The 16,724-nt window shown below is 32.3% G+C and overlaps 1 pseudogene; it reads left to right on the forward strand.

Moving 5' to 3' along the window:
* The first annotated feature begins 430 nt into the window (after positions 1-430).
* Positions 431-16,724, forward strand: part of LOC147500061 (CBL-interacting serine/threonine-protein kinase 23-like) — a 37,061-nt pseudogene continuing 20,767 nt past the window's right edge.

A 16,724-nucleotide genomic window follows, 5' to 3' on the forward strand; every position in this document is an offset into this window, starting at 1 on the left:
TAGACGACTCTCCAGGCACAACTTGTTTTCTGCAACAGCTCCTTCTAAGTCTCTGATCCAAGACTCTATATGCCAAAACAAAGGTATATATAATTAAATATGGGAAATATATCCCTGTTTTATTTCATTCATTCTACACTTGAAGAAAATATGAACCACAGCTACACGTAACAAAGAAATAAAACTAGTAAATACAGATTTTAACCACGCAACTTAATTAGTACAGTAAATAAGAATATTGTTATACCTTTCTTTTCTACACTACAATTTGCAATTCTGCAGTATTTCTCCTTCTTCCACATGCTTTCTTGAACAAAAACCATGAAAAACGCAAAGACCAAGTCAAGAACGTTATACGAAACAAAAAAAAAACCTTAAACCACTAATGTTTTTTGCTTATTTATTTGACTTTTTTAAGGAAGAACTATAGATGAAAGAGGAAACAAAGAAGAAGAAGGGAGAAAAGGATAGTTATGGACCAGAATTTAATAAGGTGAAGGATATATGCATGTATATAAATCATCAGTGGAGGAAAACAACAACAAGAATAATGACCGTTAGACCAAGAAGCAAATTGAGAAAATTTGAAGGAAATGAGGAAACTAAACATTACGTAAAACATTATTGTGATGAACAGTTTTTCTATGTTACTCAGAACCATGTTGTCGGACGAGAGAAATGAAGTTGAGAAGAGTGAGAGTTATATAGGTGAGTTTCTGATGAAGAAAAAAGGGGTCCCCACGCGGTTAAACTTAAAACTACTTGAGTGTATGCCTCATGCTAACTTATCTACTATGATCAGAAAATCAAAGATCAACTACTCCTAAATTATCACACTGATTCCATGGCCCAACCGTCCAACTCCTCAGTTACTAATCTTGATAGTCAAGTTTAACGATTTGATATGAGAAAATTATTTTTATATTGTGTGTGGGACGGTAATTCCCGATCTTAGCTTGTCTAATGTGTCCCTGGACATTTGGTTAGTATTTGAGCCGCCTGTATATGAAAACTTCAATTTTACTCCTACTATCAATTAACTGGCTAGTAATTGTGCAATAGTACCTAAAAAGAGAAGATTTGGTTTTTTTTTGGCAAAGATAAATTTTGAAGATTTGGATTGGATAGACTTATCATGTGGAAATTATAATAGAGGAAGCAATAAAAGAAACAAAAACTACAACTAATTGGAAAGTCAAGAATTGGAAGGCCCTAAACTAAGGGTGTGTTTGTTAAATTTTAATTCATGAAAAGGAAAGGAAATAAAATGGGTGGTCTAGTAGGGGTGGGAATTTGGCCCTAACGACCCTAACCCGGCCCTAACCGACCCGACTCTAAGCCCTATAAAGCCCTTACAACTAAAGCCCTTACAGAGTTTAGGGCAGGGCCGACCCGGCCCTAATGCCTTCTAAAAAGGTGGTCGGGGCTAAGGTTCTCAAACATAGGCCCGACCCCTAACTAAGCCCTAACCAAGCCCTAGTTATAATTTCACTATAAAAATAACAACTAAAACTATCAAACTCCTTGTTACATATTTTCAATTAAAATAACACTGTCCTTTGTAATTTATCACTTACCGTATGGGTACTTCTAATAATTTGTCTTATATCATAAAACCTTGTAAACCTAATTGTTTCTATCTCACAACTCCATTACACCTCACAACTCCCCGCCTAACCTAGTCGCCAAAAAAATAATGAGCACCGGGCACTAGCCTAATGAAAAATAGGGTTGGCGCCAAGTAAAAACTCATTCCATACTCTTATTTGCCTTTGTGTTCTTCAATGTTAAATGTAATTTTGGTGAGATTTGAGTACAAGAAATAACGGATTTATGTCGATTGAAAGCTCATTCCAAAATGTGTCTTGTGCATTTTAAGCTGTAATTTTGAAATATAAATATGAGTCTCTATGTACTTCAGTTTATTAGATTGTGGATATATGCATTTTAAATTGTTGGACTTATCAAGAATTATTACTAGATTGGTTGTTATTCAAATTTCAAAGTGGTGGGACTTTGAGTTTGCAAATCTTTGAATTTTTTTGTAATATAAATGAGTTTTAAAACTGATGCAGTAAAAAGAAGAAAATATATAGACCCGGCCCGACCTGGCCCTAAACTGTTAAAGAGGGCTTAGGGTAGGGTAAGGGCTTGAAATTTAGACTTATGACCCGGCCCTATGGGGACTTTAGGGCCGGGCCAGCCCGGCCCTAATAACTTAAAGGCTTTAAATGTTTAGGGCCGGGCTAGCCCGACCCAGCCCATTGCCCACCCCTATGGTCTACTATAGAATGGAATGGAAAAGAAATAATTTTAAATGGTATGTGTTTGGTCAACTGGGGAAAGAAAAGTAAAACCTGGAGAAAAGAATAATCATGTTTGTTTGTAAAAGCTATGGAAATGAATAATTGTAGGGTTAACTAATATTACCCCCCTACTAGATGAGTCAATTAGGATTTGAAATCCTAATTGACTCATCTAGTAGGGGGGTAATACTAAAAAATCCATAATTGTATTGTTGGGTGTGCTAGTAGTAAGTCCTTAACTATCTATTTCCTTTCATTTCCACAAAATTTTCAGAGATTAGCCAAGGACACAAAACCTTTTCCATTTCCATAATTTTGTTTCCATATGGAAAAGCCCATTTCCTTTCCATAGGTAAACAAACACCTTAAAAACTATGGAAAATGTGGACCACTCTTATTTTCCTTTCTTTTCTATAGTGTTTCCATCATAACAAACACACTCTAAATAAGCAAACGCAGGTCCGAAAACTAATTGACACTTTACTTTATTAGCTGTTAAACTTCACAATATACCCAATTTTTAGGGGCATCTCCAATTGGAGGGTGTAAAATTACACCTCCACGTAGGTGCCATTAGGATTTTACAACTCTAATTGCATACTATTGTATAGTCTATAAATATCCACATTCTATAGTACGTCTCCAATGGAGTAGTGTAAAAAAAAATTGAATTTTAAACTCGGACGTCACTTAAAATGACGTCTCTCTTTAATTTAAACTAGTTTTTGAGCCCGTTCAACGATCGGGGACCGTTTTCATAAAATTGATTTGATTTTTTTTAATATTTTTTGAATTATTATGTATCAAAAAGTTTTAACTTTAGAATACTGTAATGATTCGTGGAAAGGGCGTTGAAGCATAATAATATAGTATTAATAAAAAAAAAAAATAGTTCAACAAACATAATTAATTTGTTTTATGAACAAACCACTGACAAATCCTAAAATTTAAAAGTAGAATCTATCTTTCTTTTATGCACAAATTCAAATTGGAAAAGTCATTGAACTCAAAATTTAACTGTTGACACTTTTTAATTGATTATATTTTGACAACCAGTCATTCCAATGGAGTAGTGTAAAAAAAAATTGAATTTTAAACTCGGACGTTACTTAAAATGACGTCTCTCTTTAATTTAAACTAGTTTTTGAGCCCGTTCAACGAACGGGGACCGTTTTCATAAAATTGATTTGATTTTTTTTAATATTTTTTGAATTATTATGTATCAAAAAGTTTTAACTTTAGAATACTGTAATGATTCGTAGAAAGGGCGTTGGGGCATAATAATATAGTATTAATAAAATAAAAAAAATAGTTCAACAAACATAATTAATTTGTTTTATGAACAAACCACTGACAAATCCTAAAATTTAAAAGTAGAATCTATCTTTCTTTCATGCACAAATTCAAATTGGAAAAGTCATTGAACTCAAAATTTAATTGTTGACACTTTCTAATTGATTATATTTACACTTTAATTCATAGGCAGAAAGCAGAACATGTTTAGTTCACATTTTGTGAAAACGGAATTATTTATATTTTTAAATTATTTACTTAAATTACATAAATCGGCACCCTTCACAAAACGGTGACCGTTTTTATATAATTGATTTTTTTAATAATAGAATGGGGACCCCACCCTGATAAAACTCTTGACTTTTTTGTTGTTGTTTAATAATAGAAATTTGATTAAAGTTTTGTGAAAATGTCGAATGAGGTGAAGATCATAATGAAGTCACTTGAATAGCAAGACGATCCCAATCCCAATTATACCAAAAAATATATGATAAACACAATTTTAAATGCAAAATTATATTTGTCGAGACTTTCTCACTACATACCATACAACTATGCTTTGAGGTTAGTATGATACATTTGCATTCAGTTTCCGATTTTCCGTTAATAATTCTTTGATGGTAGTTCGATGCATTTGCATCCGTTTCTGATTTCGCGTTAATTATTCTTTGAGGTTAGTTCGATGTATTTGCATCTAGTTATTTCCAATTTTTCGTTAATTATCCAAGGTGGTGTGTAATACCAACTTCTATTAATCCTTTTGTAGCGTTGTCCTTGCAAACATGGCATAAAAAAATATACATGATTCATTATGTGGGATCATCATAGATTATCCATTTTTCGATTTCCCGTTAATTATTCTTTTAGGTTAGTTCTTTGCAGTTGCATCTAATTTCTAATTTTTCGTTAATTATTTTTTGATTAAATTTCCTATTAATTGAGGTTATTTCAATGTATTTGCATCCACCGATTTCCTATTAAATATTCTTTAAAGTTAGTTCGATGTATTTACATTTAATATTTTTTTAGGTTAGTTCCATGCATTTGTACCAGTTTCCTATTTCCTGTTAACATTCTTTGAGGTTAGTTCAATTTATTTTGCATCCAGTTTTTGAGTTCCCGTTAATTATTCTCTGAGATTAGTTCAATGCATTTGCATCCAGTTTCTGATTTCCCGTTGATTATTCTTTAATGTTAGTTCTATTTATTGCATCCCGTTTTCTATTTCCCGTTAATTATTCTTTGAGGTTAGCTCAATGCATTTGCATCAAGTTTTCGAATTCCCGTTAATTATTCTCTGAGGTTAGTTCAATGCATTTGCATCCAATTAATTTTCAATTTTTTGTTGATTATTTTTTGAGGTTAGTTCCATTCATTTGCATCACGTTTCCGACTCCCATTAATTATTCTTTGGGGTTAGTTCAATGCAATTGCATCTAGTTTCCGATTTCTCGTTAATTATCTTTTAAGGTTTGTTCAATGCAATTGCATCAAGTTGCCGATTTTCCATTAATAATTCTTTGAGGTTAGTTCGATGCATCTAGTTTTTGATTTCCCATTAGTTATTAGTTGAGGTTCAATTCGTTCCTTGCAGTTGGATCCAGTTTCCAATTTCCCGTTAAGTATTTTTTTGACGTTAATTTAATGCATTTATATCAAGTTTCCGATTTCTCATTAATTATCCGAGGTGGTGTGTAATACCAACTTCTATTTATCCTTTTGTAGTGTCCTTGCACACCTGGCATTAAAAAAATATATATACATGGCTCGTGGAATCATCAAAAAATTATCAAGTTTTTGATTTCCCGTTAATTATTCTTTGAGTTTTGTTCCATGCATTTGTACCCAGTTTTTTATTTCCCGTTAATTGTTCTTTGAGCTTAATTTCCGATTTCCTGTTAATTATTCTTTTTCCAGTTTTTGATTTCCCATTAATTACTTTTTGAGGTTAATTAGATCAATGCATTTGCATCCAATTTTCAATTTTCCGTTAATTATTATTTGACGTTAGTTCAATGTAGTTGTATCCAATTTCGATTTCCGTTTTTTTTAAGGTTAGGTCAATGGATTTGCATCCAATTTCCTCTTTCCCGTCAATTATTTTGTGAGGTTAGTTTAGTGCATTTGCATTTAGTTTTTGATTTTCCGTTAATTATTCTTTGAGGGTAGTTCCATACTGTTGCATCCAATTTCTGTTTTCTCGTTAATTATTCTTTGAGATTAGTTCTATGCACTTGTGCTCAATTTTTTATTTCCTGTTAGTTATTCTAATTCAATGCAGTTGCATCCAGTGTCCAATTTCCTGTTAATTATTCTTTGAGGTTAGTTCAATGCATTTGTATTCAGTTTCTGATTTAATTTCATGTTAATTATTATTTGAGGTTAGTTCAATGCAATTGCATTTAGTTTCCCACTTCTCTTTAATTATTCTTTGAGGTTAGTTCTATGCATTTGCATATAGTTTATGATTTATTGTTAATTATTCTTCGAGGTTAAGCATTTGCATCTAGTTTCCGATTTTCCGTTAATTATTCTTTAAGATTAGCTCTAGTTTTCGATTTCTCGTTAATTATTTTTTTAGGTTAGTTTAATGCAGTTGCATCCAGTTTTTGATTTTCCGTTAATTATTCATTGAGGTTAGTTCAATGCATTTGCATCCTGTTTTTGATTTCTCGTTAATTGTTCTTTAAGGCTAGTTCGATGCATTTGCATATAGTTTACAATTTCTCTTTAATTCTATATTGATTTTTTATGTTTCTATGAATGCTTGCAGATATATATTTTGATTAGAAACTGAGAAGGAGATCAAATACATGTACCTTGAGTGAAAGTAGTTTGGAGATTATTATTAGAGAAAGCATACGATTTATAGAACTTGGAGCTGTGAGTGGAGCAGAGTTAGTTATCAAGGTGGTGAAGAACCTCAGGGTGTGTGTAGATTGCCATGCTGCTATTAAGGTGATTTAAAAGCTGACTGAAAGGGAAATAATTGTGAGAGATAACAACAGGCTTCACAGTTTCAAGGATGGTGTCTGCTCTTGCAAGGATTATTGATGAATTGAACCAAACAAATTCTCACAATAGTTTGAGTATCGCAATAGACATGCATGTTTGATAAAATAATAGGTAGTTTTTGATAGATTGTAACTTAAAGATTCAAGTTTCTAAAGATTGAAGTGTATGATTGGGGCGTTCTATTTGCTGCATATATACACTTGTACAATTTGGAGCACTTTAGCAAGAAAATTTATGCCAAACTACACTATAGCCAGGGTACTTAGCTTCATACAAATTAGTTTTCGTAATGAAAACTAATGTTTAATTAAGAATAACGTAATTAAAGTGCATTAAGTCTGCCTTTAACACTTGGTCGATAGGACATAGAATCAAGCGTTGTTGGTAATATCTTCACTCAGATTAAAGAACATGCAGTTCTTCTATTGTCTATGTTGGCTAGGGCGTTGTGCCAATCAATGATGCAATTATGCAACTACTATGTTGTGAATGATAACTTGGAAAAAATTATTCAATTGCTGAAATATATTAAAGGGGAGATGTTTATTTGAATGAAAATATATGATTGACAAGTCTCGGACTTCCTATCACAAATGAAAAGTAAGGAAATCCCACTCATTACATGGCAAAAACCTATTTCTATGGGTCCTTCATAGAACACAACGATACTGCTATGAAGTCAACTACATCCTCTATTGCATTGTCGAAAGACATATCCCATAATAAAGTTTATTAACCCATTTAATTGTGGTTGAGTTTAATTTTTTAATGAAAATGTGTCATTGGTTTAGTTATTAAGACATTTTTGTTGATGTATAAACTTGCACTTACTAAATTGTTAAGTTATGATGGAAGAAGAATCAAAGAATTCTACCATTCGCTGGTTGTCATATTTAGGTCCATATAGTCCTAAAATGTTTGTGTTATAGATTGGGTTGGTCATAGGGTTTCTTTCCCCTTTCAATTTCTCTGTGCGTGTGTGTGTTGTTGTATAAAGTATAAACCCTCCAAACCACATTCTTAGGCTATTTTATTTATATAACTTATTTGACGTTTCTTCCTCTTTCTCCTAATTTATGTTTTGGATGAATTGAATATTTGATGTTTAATTTGATAGGTTTAGCAGTAAACCTACATCAGGAGTAGAGTATGGATTTGTAAGACAAATGTGTGGTTGTTGCAAACACAGAAATGGATAGCAATGTCACATATGCTTTGGATGCTGAGGTAGCTGTGAATATTGTTAAGAAATACTAATTGCTATTTTGTTTGTTTTAGAAAGTTGGTGTTAGTTTTTTTGTTTTTGGAGGGCAGTTTTGTATGTTTTGAATTGTAATATTTCCTGATACTTTTCAAGTTTGTGTGTTTGGGTTAGTTAAATTATTTTCTAGCTTATGGTGATCACAGTGTAATGTTTCCTATCCATTTTTCTCTCTTAGCATTAATCAGGAATATGTCAGGAGCAGTTTTTTTTTTTTTTTTTTTTTTTGAAAATGTAATATCAATTTAGAAACTTTTGTTGCAAGTCTTTAGGATTGCATGTTTTCTTTTGTTAGTTGAACAAATAATTGTCTATATGTTTCAAGATTAACCACTACTTGCATTACCATATTCAAATACATTAGCTATAGCTAGGTAGTTCAATATATCATATTTGATTATAAGGTAATGAGCTTGGGTGTTGATGCAGTCCCACCTGGCAGTTATGTTGGAGTGTTGGTTCGTTTTTAGCCTGATAATTGTAGTAGCTGTTGATTCCCAATTGCATACCTCATCAGTTGAACTCGGTGACAACACATATGATGTTGATCCTGTTGAAGAGTTAATTTTATTTAATAACACGGCAGGACCGGAGAAACAAAGTTCTATAGAGAATATAGAATCACTGGAACGATTGACTACATATTTGGCAATGCCATACATTCTTCTTTCAAAAGTTCTGACTACATTCTTCTTTCAAAGCAACCTTAATAATTGAAATTAATGCATATATAAAGTTTAAAATAACCGTTCAACAGAAAAAAAATATATTATTTGATCAATATAATAAAATTTTGCTATTCAAGTACTAATTCTCATTGTTTTCTTTTCTTTATTATGAAACCGTTCTTTTCCTCTTTGTTGCTTTTGTCATTGTTTTCGTTTTTCTCCATGGCCTTCATTTCTTTAATTTTTTTTTGAGACAATATATCTTATCTTTGTTGTGTTTATCACCAACCAAACAATCTAGCATAATATTTCTGAGGCTGTCGAGTTGATTCTGTTTCTCTTCAACCTCTTTTACTTTTCTTTATAAATTCTTTGAAATTGAAGTCTTCAATTTCTATATCATGTTCATCATTTATAAACTATATTGCGTGAAAAGCTGCTGAATCCTTTTCTTTTGCAACAAAATATGTAGTGCTTCCATCAATTTCTTTAACTACGACGTCTTCATTGTTAAATAATAAGTCTTTTGGTACTTTTAATGTTACAGTGCTTTTGAATCGTCCGTTCTCTAATTCTGTGTTGTAGACCGGATCTTGTTGAACGTTAAGTCCTTCTCCTAGAATTTCCTTTAGCAATTTTTTTTGACATAAGTTGTAATTTTCATACGCCATTATCTGCAATATACATAATAAAATTTATAAATTCTTTATCCAATACTCTTTAATATATATATATATATATATATATATATATATATATATATATATATATATATATATATATATATATATATATATATAACTTAATAAATATGAAATGAACTCATAAAAGAATTGTAAATAATGGAGAAGAGAAAGAAAGTTGGCTACCTGGTTTTTCGATATGTGTAGTGCAATTTTTTTTGGGGGTACATATATAGGAGATAAGGCATGATTTCGTAGGAGTGATCTAATTTAGTTTTGTATATATCTTAAAATAGTTTTTTTTTCAAACTTCTACGTGTACTATTGGGCCTAGGCCCAACAAATTTTATAAGATATATTTTAAGCGGATATTTGTATCGCAACTTATATTCAAATTAAGTTACAGAGCACACTCCAAATCAAATGATCGAAGACTTTCACTTACCGCCTATACTTTGCCTTAGATGCAAAGCACACAACTATATGGGAGTGAAATGAAGAAACCGCGGCATTACACGAAAACAAATTTTCAATGATCAGATTCACCCAATCGAAAACCAACTCAGAGAACTACATAGCAGGCATTTTCATACCCAATTCTCAATTTTATATGAAATTCATGTTAGGAGGGTGGAGTCTTGAGTTGATCGCAATTTTTATAGGAAATTTGGCAGTAATATCAGATGGTTCCATTTTTTTTGGGCTTTACTTAAGGATTGCTAATTCGAATTTGAAATCCAATTTGAATTCTAATAGATGCCCAAATGTTATATGAATGTATGAGGTAAGATGGCTATCACATTGTTTTCACAATAATATATCTTCAGCATATAATTGATCTCTTGTTTATGAGTTCATTGTTTCATTAGTGAACTGTGACCAATAGTTGTGCGTTCTTTAGTGTGTAGATTGGGAATTCACTGCATTGCCCGAGTCCGCACTCTTTTGCTAATTTCAGTAATTTGTTTCTACACGTGGAAGATTTTGATTGTAGAATGTTTACTCTACTTCTACTTCTAGCTACCGTAGTTTACTGCTATTTGTGTAGGTTATGGTTAGCAATACAAAGATATACATTGTTCTGGAATTTGTGACTGGTGGTGAACTCTTTGACAAAATTGTAAGCTCTTGGTTCAATACATTTGGTCCCTTTAGCAGTTTGGTTTAATGTTATATTACATGGACACGTTTTGAAAAAAATCAGTATCGGATACGTCTCCACGTGTCCGTGTCGGACACATATCAGACTTATATTGTATGTGATTTACCTCAAATTCACTTTGCATCCATGTCCGATACGGATACATGATAAGCACCCAAAAGTGTATTATGAAACCCCATTGAGACATATAAATTTGGTTAATTATGTGTTTAATAATCATGAAATAAATATGTTTTCATACTTTTGCAGGTATTTGCAGTAAACATGAAAATATTGGTTAAACCTGCAATAAAGCACGAGGAACGGCGTATATATGAATTCTCCCAAATCCGCACAGAAGCATCAAACTTCCAAAGCTCCTACCTCTCGAACCAGGACTCCAAATGCGACAAGAGAGTCGCTTTCGGACAATCAGTATGATGAACTCTACGATAGGCGGAAGTTGTAAAAGCGCCCAAAATACCGGACCGCCATCGATGCACATGGACCCACTATGCGGGGCCACAAGATTGGATGAGTCATCAATCATGGAGCATGTCAAGACAAAAATAACAAATTATTGGTACAAAGTTGACACCTTGCATGTAATAAATTAGATTAGGTGTTAATAGTGAAAAAAAGGCAAGGTGTCACTTTGTTTTAATGTGGTGGATAAAAATGAATTAATGTGGTTTGATGATTCACGTGAGAGGAAATGAGATTTCTCTCAAATGGAGAAGAAATTAGACAAGGGTGGGGGACACTCCATTTACTCCCTTGACTTATTTTCCTTACATGGCATTATTTTAGTTCCTTAGTGAAAAGAAAATGATAGTTAGTTTTTAGTTTTTATTAGAAAGCTTGTAATAGTTTTAATGGAGGAAACACTTGTTTTCTTCTATAAAATAAATAGAAGTGAGTTTGATTGTTTATCTTCTTCCTTTTTCTCTCTTTCTTTGTTTATCTAGTTTAAATTCTTTGTCTCAAGGATCATGAGCTAACTTTCCTTTTGGTGAGTTAATCTAACTCATGTGAGGGAAAAACAATTGTTGTTGGTTTGGTAAGTTGTTAGGAAGAACAACTAGCTCTATATCCTATCCCAAAATGATAGTTGGTGTAGAGTCTAGTTAGGAATCAAAGCAATGAGCTTAGAGATAAGTCATTGCTTGGTTCCACTTGCTAGCATGTATGAGCTCTTAAGTGAGCCATATATGCTAGGGATCAATTTGTCTTCCATTAGGGGCTTGTCTATGAGTCTAGGAAGAATCAATAAACTTTTCAAATCAATAACTAATGTTAGTTTCACATGAGGAGGATTAGCTCTCCACCTTTCTTCTTAGTAATTTGTATTTTGTTTAAGTGCATGATTTCAACTTTAATGTTTTTCTAAATGTTGTGTAGGAAAGAAAACCTAGCATTAGTATTATAACCTTACTCCTTAGTTCCCTTTATTGTAACAACCAATTTGTAGTTGTCCTAGACTTTAGGTTGGTTCGAATCCTTATTCTAACTCTACGAAATCGAAGATCGTGAGTAAGGACCTTGAGTTGCTTTTGCATCAATTTAGAGATTTCAAACCTCAAAGTAGTAGTAAAGAAGCATATATCAGCACCTGGTCTCGAGTCAAAAGCTTAGATTCTAAAGATTTTCTATAAAAAAAACACTTATGGCGAATAAAAACATTGTAGGGGTATTAAAACCCAAAAAAATTATGGATAGGGCTTTAGAGTTGTGTTTTTTTTTTTTAAAATGAGACTCTCTAGCCCAATTTCTTGAAAGAACAAAATATATGATTAGAACGCATCTCTGATCTCGCAGCAAAATTCATTGTTGATTTAGGGATGCATAATATCATATACAGACTACAGAGTAGTTCGTAAAGAACGACACATCACAAATGCAAAAGAACAAAATATTGGATCAGAACGTGTCTCTGATCTCGCAGCAAAATTCATTGTTGGCTACAACAAATGTCAACCCTGGCAAGGCAAGAAGAGATTTGTATGAATGCATATATTAGACATGACAAAATTTAATAGTATGTAAGTCATTTAAATTGTAAGAAAATTGCACTTACTCTTTTAATCAGACTTAGATGCATTATGATTTGTTGAATAATTCACGATCGGATAAATTCTTGAAATGGTGAATGAACTGTTTTTGTGTTGTTTGTTGAATTTGGTTATTTTTATTTGGAATATAGCCTTATATCCAACCAAATCCTGAAATATTTGTAGTAAAGTTTCTGTACCATCTTCCTGTACATGTTGAACGTGCCACAACTTAAAATCCAGTTCAATATATTTATGCAAGCTAGGAGAAGTTATAGTTATTTTCTTAACTTGCTGTTCAATGTGAGCAAGTTCTTCTTCAGTTCTTTGTAGCAGTGTTGTTGCTTCAGGATCAAATGCCACAACTTTTGCTGTAGACGTCTCATCTTTTATCTCCATTCGTAATTGGTATCTGTGCAATATGATGAATTGATTATAGCATATAAATATAGAAATTATAAAAGTTAAATCTTACTTTTGTTTTGGAGACACGATGCCGTCCTTTGTACATTTGTAACCACTATTGGTTTTTTCAAGCGTCTTTCGGCAGTGTGGGCATGAAATGTAAGACCATCCTTTGTCAAGAAGTACTTTTGAAATAGTCGCCTCTACGGTAAAATGCATTTGCTATAAATGATGTAGTACGTTATAAGAGATATGGAATTTTTAGGAGATGAAAGCTGTAGAATAATGTACAATGATTGATATACCTGTGATGAATCATCATTAATTGCAACAATTATTTCTGACAACGTTTTTTTGTTCTGTGATGGCAATTTTTGAGGTGGCTCCCGCAATAGAAGCTTAGTTTGTTGAGGTATTGGACTGTAGAAAAAGAAAAAGTCTGTCAATTAAATGAGAATACTAAATTGTTTATCAAATATGCTAATGTTGAAATAAATTTAATGTCCACTCAATGAATATCAACTAAGAAATAAACTTAGATATATAGATAGTGATTCATGTTACATAGAAAGATAAACATGTTATGAATTATGATTGAGTTTGTCTCAAAAAGTAATTCCACAGGTAATATGAACAGTGAAATACTGGAATTGATGTCTTTTACAAAGGTTGCTATCACTGAAGCAAACAATCTAAAGTAGAAAATGATTTATGTAAATCCAACTTGTTTAATGTTACTTTCAGTTCTACTGAACAAAATAAAGTACTCAAGTAAACTGAAGTCATTCAAGTTTTTTTTAGTCAGTATATGCACTTAGTCGGTCATTAATTAGTAAAGTAATAAATAATTTTTATGTTAATTTGGGGTATAGTGAGTAGAAAATGATGTCACATATGGAGAGCAGAGTTTAGGAATAATAGGTAGCGTAGCAAAACAGAGAAAAAGAGTCGCAATTATAGTTCAAAGAGTGTAGTGAACACAATTAAAGAGCGCCAATTTCAGAGATTACGAATGTTAAGTTACCAGTGCAAAAGCCCTCATTTCTAACACGTGTATGTGGTTTGAAAGAGGTGTGATCCTAGTTGAAAGAGAGGCGTACCTGTTAATGATATCCGCAATTTCTGGAATTTGCAAATTCATATATAATTTTGTTGCAGCTGTAGTTGACAGAACATATTCAGCATGTTCATCTACAACATGTTAAGTTTTAAATAATTTAAATGATAATAAATTATTATACAATTTGATCAATACCAATATTGAGTTTGATGTGAACAAACATACCATCGTATTTAACGCTTGTAGAAGTCACAATCAAAACTGCTGCATTAGAATTATTGTTGATTATTTCATCATTGTGTTGCATTGCGTTGAGTTGCTCCACAGTGTGATCTTCAACACATATCCCCTACATAATGTAGTAAGAAATAGATAGTACGTGTGTGGTAATAGGGATATATAGAAAGTTGTTTGTTTGATTGGAATGATATAAATTACTGTTGATCTTGGAGTTGGATATTCCTTATAACAGTCTTGTTTCCATTCCTTTTTGTTACACTCCTCAGTTTGTTCCACTCGCGTACACGTCCAATTACATCTGTAAAGAAAGACAATAGGACAAAAGATTAGAACGACATTGGTTATAGTTAATAAAATAGTTTTATAGGTACTTACCTATAAGATGGTTGTTGTCAGTCTTCGATGGTATTTGATCGAAGTTGACAAATGAAAATACATGCTCTGGAAAGTTTATATCTTTAATTTTGAGTGGCTTTATGCTGGTGTGCCAATTGAAACTAATGAGATATTCTCCAGGTGTGACATTATATTTATTCTTGCTTTTTGACAGAGAAAATCGATCTAGAGAGTAAATCTCTTGTTCAACTATTTGGCGCTGGAACTTGTTCATCAATGATTTATCAACTTTTGCATGTATTTGATGTCCCTGATAAAAAATCCAAATGAAGTTTATATATATGGAAAAGTTAAAGAAAAAAATGGAAAAGTTGTACAATTATACTTACGTGCTCGTCGATGAGCAGCATGTCTAAACTTTTACTTAAAATGCATTTGTGTAGTCAATTGCTTCCCAAATTCTACTCACTTTAGCCATTATTTTCCAGTCTCTGTCAGTTGAGTCAATATCCGCAATGCAATGATGTTGAACATGTGCCAATCGTAGGAATTCCTACGCGTAATGAGAGATTTATTATTGTGGTTGTATTACCATGTTGTAGTTTATATTGCTGGAAAATTTAAGTAGGAATATTGCCTAGAAGATGGATGATATAACAGTTCAATGGAAATAAGCTAAATTTTGAAGAAACTCAAATAAAAATTGGCTTCTACCACATGGAGAGCATATCAGTAAACGAAAGTTTAGTTATTGTTAAGATTAAGATACATGTTTGTTGTAGTTAAATTGAATTCATGGAAAGGACAATAGTTTAATGAAGAAAAAAACCAACTTTGAATATACGTGGAAAGCAACTAAAAGAACTTACGGAAGTGTACGCTTGTTCACAGTAATAACTTGTATGGTATCTTCCAAAAAAGTAGGCGGTGATATAGTTTCACTTGAGAAGTAGTTGATTTGTTAATGGAATTTTTTTTGTGTCTTTATCTAGTGAAAGATTAGATTGGGTTGTAAATGTGTAGTCGGTGGAAAAAGGACAGGTCATCCAAATCAAGAAACATGAGGCATTTAGTTGTGCAACTTGCGAACATGTATGCTCTTCATAGAGATACGTTACTTGATGGACCCAGTTGTAATGATGTTTAGTTTTTTTGATTTGTAAGAAAACTGATTTAGCTGTAATTATATAATATTTATTATAAGATTTGATTGATTCATTTTTCCCATGTAGTACTGGAACAGGGGATGCCTTAGTGTTTTGCAGGTTTTCTTTCATTGTTGATTTTGGTGGTTGATTTTGCTCTTTTTTAACCTCAACTGGAATAATGGGATGCATGGCTAGGACCCCAACATAGCCAATTTTATCCCCGGAAACTGTAGAAAATATGATCCTCAAAGGCCTTCTCCATAGTGAATATAAGAATATTTATGCTTAAGCTGATGTATAGTTACAAAACTGAATCCTCTGCCTCAGTAAGAGATACCTTCCATGGGTCCTTTTACCCCCAACAATCCCCAACATATATAGTCATATCACACGACTAAATAATTATCCATATATATAGTCAGTAAGATGTATGAAAACCAAAATTATCATTGTTCACTGAGTAAGTTTCTTATTGAAATAAAAGAGAACTGCAAATTAAAACATCGTGTACAGAATTCCTAATTGTTATATAATTAGAAGTTGCAAAATATTACAGGCAAAAGCAGGAGAAGGTAGGTTATGTACATCTTCTTTTTGGGCTATACATTATTGCAACTTGATAAAGAAATTGTCAAGATATACGTGAAGATATGACCTTATATATCTCCTGTAGCACTAAATGGAAATTATGTCAAGAGTAAAACAAAAGCGAGCTAAAACAATATGCATTGAAAAAAATTTGACTATTGAAATTAAACAACATGAAGTTCGATGGAAGAAAGAGAAGACAAAAGGTCAGCAAAATCAAAGGAAAGCTTTAAATTTAAAAGAAAATTTTAAAAAGACAATAATAACGTAAAGAGAAAAGGAGATGTGAGTATTAAGCAGTGATACTGCAGCACGAAGTGATACTGCCGTATAAAGCAGGCCAAAATCAAGAGGTAACCTTACTTCTCTGCGTGTGAGTTCCGCACCCATACTACTTGGATCTGAAAAGTCTAAAGGAAATGGTCAATGATACATGGGCAGGCTATTAAGATATCAAAGACGATATATAGGCCATTACCATTTGATAGTAACATAGCAAGAAAGGAACCAGCCTAGTAAGATATTGAAA

The sequence above is a fragment of the Coptis chinensis genome, chromosome 5, assembly GCF_015680905.1.
Source record: "Coptis chinensis isolate HL-2020 chromosome 5, ASM1568090v1, whole genome shotgun sequence".
NCBI lineage: Eukaryota > Viridiplantae > Streptophyta > Magnoliopsida > Ranunculales > Ranunculaceae > Coptis > Coptis chinensis.